Source organism: Gossypium raimondii, chromosome 1 (genome assembly GCF_025698545.1).
Source record: "Gossypium raimondii isolate GPD5lz chromosome 1, ASM2569854v1, whole genome shotgun sequence".
Lineage (NCBI taxonomy): Eukaryota > Viridiplantae > Streptophyta > Magnoliopsida > Malvales > Malvaceae > Gossypium > Gossypium raimondii.
Window position 1 is genome coordinate 43,974,346 of NC_068565.1, and position 11,600 is coordinate 43,985,945.

An 11,600-nucleotide genomic window follows, 5' to 3' on the forward strand; every position below is an offset into this window, starting at 1 on the left:
AGACCTGTATGGATATAACACACCAATTCGTTATGTATAGATGATGAGATTCCATTGATATAGAGCCAATTCCAATAGACTTATTGGAGGGTCCCATTAGCGTGCATCCAATAGGAATTGAATCTACGAATTCGCCAATTATGAGTTGGGCGCTTTAACCATTTAGCCACGGATGCTTAGCGGGGATCCGTGTACATGGTGAATAACCAGATTCCAATTGAAATGAAATCTTTAGGATAAATCAGTGCAATTTAGAAGGAATCAATGAAAGGACATCAATTCAAATACTAGATTTTCGAATTGAGAGAGATCAAGAATTCTCACTATTTCTTAGATCCATGGACCCAATTCAATTCAGTGGGATCTTTCACTCACATTTTTTCCACCAAAAACATTTTATAAAACTCTTGGACTCCCTAATTTGGAGTACCCTACTTTTACAATGGTAAAATGGTTTTATTGATATTAGGTTTGATAAATATTAATGCAATGAATTGTTCAAGGCCAATCATAATTAGCTTATCAGAACAGAACGAAATTCATTTATTTGATTAATTCATGTACCTTAGCAATTCAACATAGATCCCATCTATTTTATCGAAACATGTGATGAAGAGATTTGTTTTGTCCATTGAACCCAATTTTTAGAAACATACACACTTACAATTTTCGATAACTTCTTGTTGCCTCTTCCAAAAATTCCCGATTGTTCAATTCTCATTTTCTAAATACATTTGTAATTTTTATTTTATGTTGTTTCAAGCTATTTTTTATTTTTAATTAATAAATTTATTATTTTCAATTTTTTTAATTCATCTTTTTAAATATTTTTAATTAATAACTCTTTTATTCATAAAATCAAATAATAAATATGTAATTATATAATAATATATATATATATATATATATATTACATATATCATTATGTTAAAATATTTGAAATTAACAACTCCTTTATATATAATATAAACATCAACTAATTTTTTGATATTTTTTCTTTATATATAATATTTATATGTCAAATATTTATATTCTCCACATGTATTGTGGGTATGGTGATTTCTAATATTATAAAATGAAATAATTATTTCAAATATAAATATTATTTTTATATGTAAAATATTTAAAATATCATTGTTTTTCATCTACATTATGGGTATGATATTTCAAATATTTTTATAAGTGAAATATTTCAATTAATTGTTTCAAATATAATTATATTTATATGTGAAATATTTTAAATACACATAAAAAAATATATTATATGCAATATTTATTTTTGAAAAAAATTCATAACATTTTTCTTTGTATTGCTTAACTTTGTCTTTACTTAGTTTTCCTGATAAGTGGCACGTTCTTTCGTCTAGCAAAGTCTAGGGTTACAACTGTGTTTTTCCAATATGTGTTTATCGCTCTTTTCTTTGCTGATAGTAAAGTTTACACTTTTGAGAAAGTTTTTTTGTACAAGTGCGATTACACTAAACTTCTTCTGTAAAGAATCCAAGATTCCTCGATTGCAATCCAATATGCATTAATCTAGTTTTAGCGGGTTGAGATGGCGTTAGTGGACAATGATTTAGCAAACCTGAGTCTTGATGAGGAAGAAGATGAAGGGCTACAATTTGCAATAGAGGAAGGATCGCAACAACCACTATATGATTTATGCTTAGTCGGATGTGTTCTCACAGAAAGTGTGGTTAATTTTTTGGCTATGAAGAACACGATGGCTAATTTATGGCATCTGTTGGGGGAAATTCAAATCTCTGAACTTGGAGAAAAATGGAACCTGTTCAGATTTTCTATGAGGTTGACTTAGAGCGGGTGATAAGTGGAACATCTTGGACTTTTAATAATCATCTTCTCATCCTTTAGAAACTAAAAAATAGTGAGGATTCGAGTTTTGTTTCATTAGTTTTTTCTGATTATTGGGTGCAAATTCATGACCTTCCATAGGGTTTTTTTTTTTTACTGATCATGTGGCACAATTATTAGGAAATTTTATTGGCAAAATTTTGGAACCTGATACAAAATAGCTTAATCAAGGTTTTAGGAATTTTATGCCTGTTAGAGTTCAAATAGACATTAGAAAGCCATTCAAGAGGAAAAATAATATTTTGATTCCTCATTTAGATATGATATTTGTGAGATTTCATTATGAAAAATTGTCTTCATTTTGCTTTCTTTGTGGACGTTTGGGGCATGAAGATAAATTTTGTTAGAAAAGGATTAACCTAGGGTTGAAAGAAGTGGAATATGGATGGGATGTTTCACTAAGGGCACAACCTAGGAGGGCGAGCATTACTCCAAGCGTTTGGTTATGGGAAGATAATATAGGGCAAACTTTTGGGGAATGGGCTGGTAAGGAAGATGTTCGAAATAACGAAAAAGAAATTCATAGCTTTGGTTTGCGACAAGAATTGGGGTTTATTAGTCATACTTTAGGACTCAACTTGAAATGAGATAAGCAGCAAGGAAAAGGAAAAGAGGTAATATGGCAAAGCGATGGGGAGAAGGAGGATATGGTTGGGGATATCAAAGAGATTCCATTAGAGAACGGAAGAGGGAAGAAGAGATTTAGGTTAGAAAGTCATGTCTTAGATAGGTTTCTGAATAGAGCTGAGGGTGGACAAGGGGAACAAAGAGGAACCTGTTATAAAAATCAAATATCGGTGACTGCCAATAGGTAAGCCGATCGGACACAATGAAAATCTTAAGTTTGAACGTCCGTGGATTGGGGAGTCAACAGGGCGTTAGATGACTTCAGCATATGCTAAAAATTTATAATCCTCAATTGTCTTTTTTATGGAGACAAAGTTAGATAATTCTCGGATGGAAAGAGTTCGACGACAATGTGGGTTTAATTGTGGTATTGATGTTCCAATAAGGGGAACAAGAGGGGGTTAAGTCTTGGTTGGAAAAGTGAAGTAGCGATCAGTTTAAGAAGTTATTCCAAACATCATATTGACGTCAATATAAAGGATAGTGAAGTACTGGAAAATTGGAGATTGGCCGATTTCTATGGTGCACTAGAGGCATGTGGGAAACGTGAGGCTTGGGATTTTCTGAGGAGGTTAGGGAGAGAACATGATTCGCATTGGCTGGTTTGTGGGGATTTTAATTAGATCTTATATACTTTCGAAAAGAAAGGAGGTTTACCAAGGGATAAAGGTCGGATGGAAGAATTGCAGACAGTTCTTAATAATTGTCGACTTGAAGATGTAGGTTACTCTGGAAGGTGGTTTACATGGGAACGTGGTAATCTCCCAGCGACAATTATAAAAGAATGGCTTGACAGGGGGTTGAAAAAAAAATGGTTAGAGTTATTCCCTGAATTCACAATGCGACATTTGTCTCACTCATTCTCGAACTATTGCCCTCTGTTTTTACAAACCAAAATTGAGAGGATGCTCAAAAGAAGGGAAGGATTTAGATTTGAAGCATGGTGGACTATAGAAACCTCTTGTGAGACAGAAGTGAAAAGGCTTTGGGATTTGTATAATGGAGGGGTGATGAAGAAATTAAAATTGGTAGGAAATGGGTTGCAAAGATGGGCTATGGGAATCAGGAAGTTATGAAGAGGATTCAGAAAAAAGTTACTAGCTCGAATTAAAGACTTGATGGAATGGAAATGACGAATGAAAACTTGGCTAAATTAATTTATGCTAAAATCCATTTGAATTTGGAAATAGATAAAGAAGAAAAATATTAGGAGCAACGAGCTAGGTTGAATTGGTTAAAAGGAGATAGGAATACAAAATTTTGCCACAAATTTGCTTCCTATAGAAGAAGAGCTAACAAGATCGAAGAACTTGAGAATGAACACAGTCGTTAAACGGTACTTTGAAAATTTGTTTTCATTAAGAGGTGTTGGTTGTAACACCCTTAACCCGAATCCGTCGCCAAAACAGGGTTATAAAGCATTATCAAAATTTACAAATCAAATAACAGACATTTCATATCATCTTATGTCAGAACTTTTCCTGTTGAACCGTTTAAAATATCATTGGATACACGGGTAGTACACACAAGGTGTACAAATCTGTAATTCGTCAATTCATATACAAGTATTCCCATACGAGTATGTAAACGGGAAGCTCTTTTGAGCCACGTAAAAGGAAGCTCATACAAGCCGTAAACAGAAAGCTCAAGAGAGTCATTAATTGGGAAGCTCATGAGAGCCAATTATCGAGAAGCTCCAGAGAGCCATTAATCAGGAAGCTCATGAGAGCCAATTATTGGGAAGCTCGTGAGAGCCAAATAGTGGGAAGCTCAAAAGAGATGCGGTGTGTCCGCAACAGATGCAGGATCACAACTAATTAGGAACCCTTAATGACAATGTCATTTGTATCCATCGAATTTCTTATGTTCAAACAGGACTTGGTACTTTTCAGATATCTTCGAATAGGTGATCATTACTTATACATGGAAATTATAAATTTCACAAACATAATATTCAATAGAAGTGATCATGGCTGCCTGGCTCGATGGTCCGCCCGAAATATGGGAGGGTTCGGGTAAAAATATAGTCCCAAAATATGGGTTTGGGCAAAAACGATGACCGTTTAGAAAACGAGCCGGGCCTCGGGCAAAATTTTTTTGGCAGAGTCGGTCGAATATAATAAATATATATTTTTTAAAAATAAATTTCTCATTTCTCCTGCCCATTTCCCTAAGACCGTAAAAATCCCTAAACCCTTCTCTCCTTCCTTTTTTTATTTTTATTTTAAAATTTTTAATTTTTATATTTCAAATTAAAAATTTTGAGAAACTCTGAGAAACTTTTTGGAAAATTTGGAGAAACAACTCAAATGGGTAAATCGAGTTCTACCTTCCATTCTCAATCTAATAGCCTTTTATAGAGTGCTATTCTCTTTACATCATTTGAATCGGGAAATCATTACATTTGAGATTTTAATTCAAACTTTTTAAAGAATACATTCTCTGAATACAAAAATACAAATTACAGAACTGTTCACTTGTCTTTTCTTTTTCTTGTCTTTTCTTGCAGGGAATATTTCCTGTTCACACATCATCTCTTCAAGGGGATCTTTCTTGTTCACCTCGTCTTTTCTTGTAGAGAATCTTTCCTGTTCATGCATCATTCTTTGCAGGGAATCTTTCCTGTTCACAAATCTTTTCTTGCATCATTTTTTCTTGGTTCTGATGATGGTCACCGAAGTGGTATCATCTACAAGATCCACCGTCTTGATTGAGGATGTTGAAGATTCATCTTCAGATTCGGAGTCCAATGACCTGAGCATTTCAGCCATGAGTTTTTTGTATTCTTTTTTAGTCTTGGCTTGAGCTAACATTGCACTAGCTGTCGACTTTGCTTGAAGAAATTTTGCTGTGGTTTGATCAGGGGCTGCGAATTTACATAATTTTGGATTCTTGTTGAAAAAATTATCCAAATATTTTGAATCATATTTTTCATCATTAAATTTGTCCCACCATTTAATCCTGTATTTGCAAACTAATAATGGAATTCCGGTGTGTTGGTCTTGCTCATAAGAATAATTCCATGAAACAATCCAAGAAATGCATAGTTTCAAGAAAAAATGGATTGTCCTGTAAATGTGTTTTTGGTCTGGTTCAGGATGAAATTTGTCAAAGAATTTGGGCCATAAGTTTTGAATTTTTTCTGGTAGTATCTCAAAGGATGATGGTCCATACCAATTCCACCATTCTTGGAACCAGTTTAGGAATTTGAATTGGGTGCCATATTTGAAATATATGAGCCAAGAATGTCTCATGTGTTGGTTGTTCATTAAGAAAGCATTGTACCATGCCATTTGGTAATCCCAATATGTAAAATATGGGTAATGGTATATTTTGGTGGTAAATTTGGCTGGGAATTTCATTAGAGAATTTGGGTTTTCACTCCAATCTCTTGGTCGAAGAATTTTTAATATTTGGGATGTTGAATGGGTAATAAAATTTGGATCTTTTGGATCTGTGTAATGTTTGAACAATACTGATCCAGTTTGAACCAGTATATTTTCATAACACTGTTGGGGTTTTTGAGAATCCAATGGTTTAAAATGCCATCCATTGAAAAGTTCTTTTGCCAGTATATGTGGAGGTTTTTCTGAAAATTCTTCCTCCATAACAAGAATTTTTTCAAAATATTTGTTTGGAAAATATTGTGAAGATTTTTGTGTAGCAGTCAGTAAAGACACTGCTATCTCTTTCGGAAAAACATTTTGGAGAGAAGTCTCTTTTAAAACATTTTTGAGAGATTTTGGTTTGTGTAAAACAATCTTTTTATTTTTTGAAACCTTTTCTGCTTCAGCAGCAATTTGTTTGAGAGGAGTTTCCTCTTTCATTTGTGAAAAGACCAATGTTACTTCCGGAGATTGAGATAGGGAATCAATCCATTTTTTGATTGGAGAACCAATCTCATTTGGATCTTGTGCATATTGAATTATTGTATTTTTGGAGGATTTTGACGATGATGATGATTTCTCATCTTCTTCATTGCAAATTTCATACCATGACTTAATTGGTTTTGAGGTGATTTGGGTTTTGGATGATTCTTCTATTTTCCCTTTTCCTTTGTCTCGAAGTTTAGGGGGCATTTTTGAAGAAACTCTCTGGTAAGAAAATCAGGCAAAGAATTAGTTTCTCTTTTGATGTATTCAATATCAAAATCAAATATGCTTAAGATTGCCTGTCATCTTGTAAAAATCTGTTTTGAGGCAATGTTTTGGACATCTTTTTGTAAAACTTCTTTTGCTAATTTGCAATCGATTCGTAAAAGAAATTTTTGATTTAATAAATCACTTAGGAATTTTGTAATGCACAAAACAATTGATAAAATTTCTTTTTTAATAGTACTATAAATTTGCTAAGTAGGATTCCAGTATCTGGAAGTAAACTGGACTATTTGCTCTTTACCTCCTTTAACTTGTTTTAGGATCCCACCATATCCTATTTCAGAAGCATCTATCTCAACAATCTTGGGGGCATTTGGATCAGCTAAATATAAACAACGAAGCTTAGTGATTTGTTTTTTGATTTGGGTGATAATATTGGTATGGTTATTTGTCCAAGGTTGTGGATTCTTTTTGAGCCTATCATATAACAAATTACATAATTTGCTAAGACCTGGATAAAAGTCTATGACATAATTGAGGCTTCCTAAGAATCTTTGTAATTGGACTTTATCAAGAATTTGGTCTGGGAATTTGCTAGCAAACTCTATAGATCGTTCTATTGGGGTAATGGTTCCTTGGATAATATAATGACCTAAAAACCTTACTTTGGTTTGGAACAAACTTATTTTGGATTTAGAAACTACTAAACCATTATTTCTTATGACTTTTATAAAGATCGATATATGTTTGAAGTGTTTTTCTAAATTTTCTGAAAATACTAATACATCATCGATGTATACTATTGTGAATTGAGAATATTGGTAAAAAATATCATTCATTATTCTTTGAAACTCAGATGGAGCATTTTTTAACCCAAAAGGCATTACATTCCATTCATATTGTCCAAATGGTACGGTAAATGTTGTTTTATATCTTTCTTCTTCTTTTATTTGGATTTGCCAAAATCCATATTTCATGTCAAATTTTGAGAAAATATTTGCATTACAAAGTTTTTGTAACAAATCTTTATTATTTGGTATTGGGTATCTAATCCATTTTAAGGCTTGATTAAGAGGTTTGTAATTAATTACTAATCTTGGTGTTCCTCTTTCAAGTTCTGCATTTTTTATTACATAAAATGCTGAACAACTCCAAGGGGAACTGCTCTTCCTAATTAAATTTTTATTAAGAAGGTCTTGTATTTCTTGTCTACAAAATTCTTCCATTTCTTTGTCCATTTGTATGGGTCTTGCTTTTGTAGGTATTTGTCTTTCATCAAAATCGTTTTCATATGGTAATGTTACTTCATGTTTTTTTCTATTCCAAAAGGCACTAGGAATGTCAGAACAAATTGTTGATTCTGTTTCTTTTTTGATTTGATCTATTCTTTTTTGTATTTCTCTTTTTCTTGATTGTTCCGTTAATTTTTAAAACATATTTCTTCTTTTAGAAAAGAGATTTGCTTCATTTATAATTAATTAAATTATTAATTTTCCCATTATGAATGGATAAAGATTTTAACAGTTGAGATTTCTTATTTTCGGTTTTTCTACAAAAGGAAATTCTATCTTAGTGTTTAAAACTTTGGTGGAGATAGAATTATTTGTTACTTTATAAGGTTTGAGTAAGGATATGAATGGGGTTCCTAATATGACATCTTGGGTAATATCTTTTACCATTAAAAACATGTTTGATATTTTATACCTTTGTTGGATATTTTTACATTGGGAATTTTGTAAGTAATTTTAGTTTTTACCATTTGTAGCTTTAAGAGATTCGATGTTTTATTATAATATTTTGTTGGAATTATTCCTTCTCTAATGTAGTTTTGGTCCGCTTCTGTATCAAAAAGGGTCATTGTTTCTAATTGAAATCCATTATTCATAGCAATATTTATTTTTATTAAATATCTCTGAATAGATACTTCAGTTAGAACCATCATATATTCTTGTGTATTTTCTTCAGGTTCAGGTTCAGTTTCTGATGAACTTTTTTCTGAGGTTTCGTGTTTTAAGGTCCTCATTTGTTCTTTCATTTCTTGTTGTTCTATTTTAAGCTGAGAAAGTTCGATTTAAATTTTTTTATTTCTATCGTAATTCGAATTTGTAATTTGTCTTGGTTTTATTTTTTCATATTTATTAAATATTATGTCTTGTATATTATACATTTGTGATTGACTAGAAATGATTTCTTTTTCTTATTCGGTTTATCTTTTAATGAGGATTTTAATTTCAAAAGGTATTCTCTTTTAAGCTCTAGGTCTTGAATTTTATCAATAACTTCAATCATAAATTCTTGATCTTTGGTTAACATGTTAATTGAAGGTTAATTTTCATCACTAGAAGACCGAGATGTTGTATGTAATTCATCTATTTGTAATTCATCTGTTTAAAGAGATGTATCATTTCGAAGAAGTTGTTTCTAATAGGATTTCATTTAATTTTTGTTCTATCTCTTCATCTAGATTTAAATTATTGATTTTTCTTTTGATTTTACAATATTTTGAAAATGTCCTGGTTTTCCACACCTATAACATTTTATTGTTTTATCAATTTTATTTTCTTTTTTGTTGTTTCTTTCATTTCTCGTATTTTCTATATTTGGATTTTTATAATATTCTGAAATATTCTTTTTCTATTTTTGGCTTTATAGGGTAACATGGTTTGAAGCGGAAGGTTCATTTCTAATGTCAAATTGGTGGCAGAATGATCCTAATTCCTTTCTACACTGATATCTTTCTTTCTTAAGTTGTTTTTGTAATTTTATATCTTGACAAATTTTTAATCCTTCTTTTTGGGTGAAACTAATTAGTTCACCATATGTAAGCTTTTCATATGGAATAATACCTTTGTAATTTTCTCTTATTTGATTCCTAACTTTTTCTCCTAATAAAGTGGGAAGCCCTGCTAGAAATTTTTCTTTCCAAAATGGTTGTTGGTTATCAAATCTTTGCATAACTCTAGTCATAAAGACATCTTTATACCATTTAAAATCGGTTAATTTTTTGCATTTTAAATTTGATAATAACTTTGAATTTCTATCTTTAAGATGAGAAGGATCTCCAATAAAGTGTTTAGAGATTGAGAAAATTAAAGTTGCTACTGCATCTTGGATTTCTCTTCCTTGTTCGTCTAAAATAATTCTATCTTGGTCATCTTTTTTATTGATTTTAAAATTTCTTCCTGTTGGGTTTTAGTGAGTGCATGATCCCACCATCCTTTTAATTGACCAGTAAATCCAGCAACTAAAAGATTAGCTATAGCATGATCACTGATTAATCTATTTTGATTTTGGATTTTATAAACATTTGAAACCATTTTCATTTGTTGTAATAAACTAAGCATATTGTATTTAGACATTCCATCTATATTCCATTCATAGATTGTATTAGCATTGTATTTATTTTGGAAAACAGGTTTTTCTTCTATGTTAAGATCAAGTGCAGTGATTTTTGGATAATATAATCTTTTTTGTTCTTTCCAAGCCATCTTGTTAATTTGTTGTTAATTTGATTGATCTAAGTCAGATTGGGAGGATTGGTGTAATGTATTTACTTAATATCGGACTTGTATTGAGGTATTAGGAGCAATTAATTTAGACTTGTAGCTCTCTAAAGCATTAAGTCTATTTTGGATTTCTGTTAGGAAATCATTTTGGGATTTTTGGAAAGTTTTTGGAATCTCATAAGGTGTGAATATTGGTTCTTTGGAACTTTTTTCGATTATCTCTTTTACTGGTTCTTTCCTGATTGGTTGACTTTCTACTAGATTCTCAATATGATCTAATTGTTTTCCTATTGTATGAAGATTAATATTTGTATAATTGTTTTGTTCTACTATCATTTTAATATCTTTTGATGAGATTTGTTCTCCTGCATTAGCAGCTCTCATTCTTAAAGGGTTTGCTTTTATTCCAGTATTCTTGTGAAGATATTAGACCTCCATTAAAGGGGGATGTCGAGATTCAACTTCTCCTTTATTAGTCTGCCATCTAGTATTATGTTTTATTGTATTAACATGTTCTAAATAATATTCTTCAAACCATTCAAAGAATTTTATATGGACTTTATGGATATCCATAAATCTATAATATTCTTGAAGAATGCTTTCTTTTTATCATTATAATTTTTAAAGTAATCTTCTCTTTTTTGTTTATTTTTGCTGGAATAGAAGTGCTTTCTACACCATTCTTTATTTATCTCAAACATTTTTTCTAAAATAAATATTTCTGAATTTTCTCCTTGTCTTACATTATTGGTCATTGATGAATATGTTGGTGACATATTAGGTGAATTTTGCGGACTCTCTTCTTGTCTAGCATAGATAGGTTGAGCTATATTTGAGGAATTATCTATTCCTTGTAAATTGGTCCTAAATGTTGTTGGGATAGAAGAGACAGAGGCTCTGGCCGTCCTAAATCTACTGTTTGTGTTTCTGGATTTGACTCTTCTTCTATATTTAACCTCCTAAAAGCTGTGCTGGTACTTCCTATTTCGAAGGAGTATCTTGGAGGCATTCTTTGTGGCCTATTGAATTTTAATTCGACTTTGCCATCTTGGTGCTGAGAAATTTCACTTAATGAAGTGTTTTGTATGGGGGTTGGTGCCACGGGATCTGTAGCACCTACAAGTTTCCACTTATCAGGAAGATTTATCTCATGTCATTGTATTGTTCTTGGGATTGTGGTATGAGATCTTGTGGTGTCTGTCTCTATTAAGAGGATTTCTTCTTTTGAGCTTTAGAGTAAAGCCTTGGTATTAACAACAGAGTACATAGCTTTGAAATGGAGTCTATACACTAAAGTTAATACTTCCATACCAGGAAGCATTTTGTAGTTATGGGTATGTATTTGGAGGGTCAAAGATTGTAAAATATTTTTATCAGTCAAAGAAACCATAAAATTTGGATAACAATTAAAATGTATCGGGCCTGTACATAGGCTTGTTTCTATAGTTCCTAATAATGAGTCATTAAACATGATGTGTCTTTGGTCTCTTAAGACTAC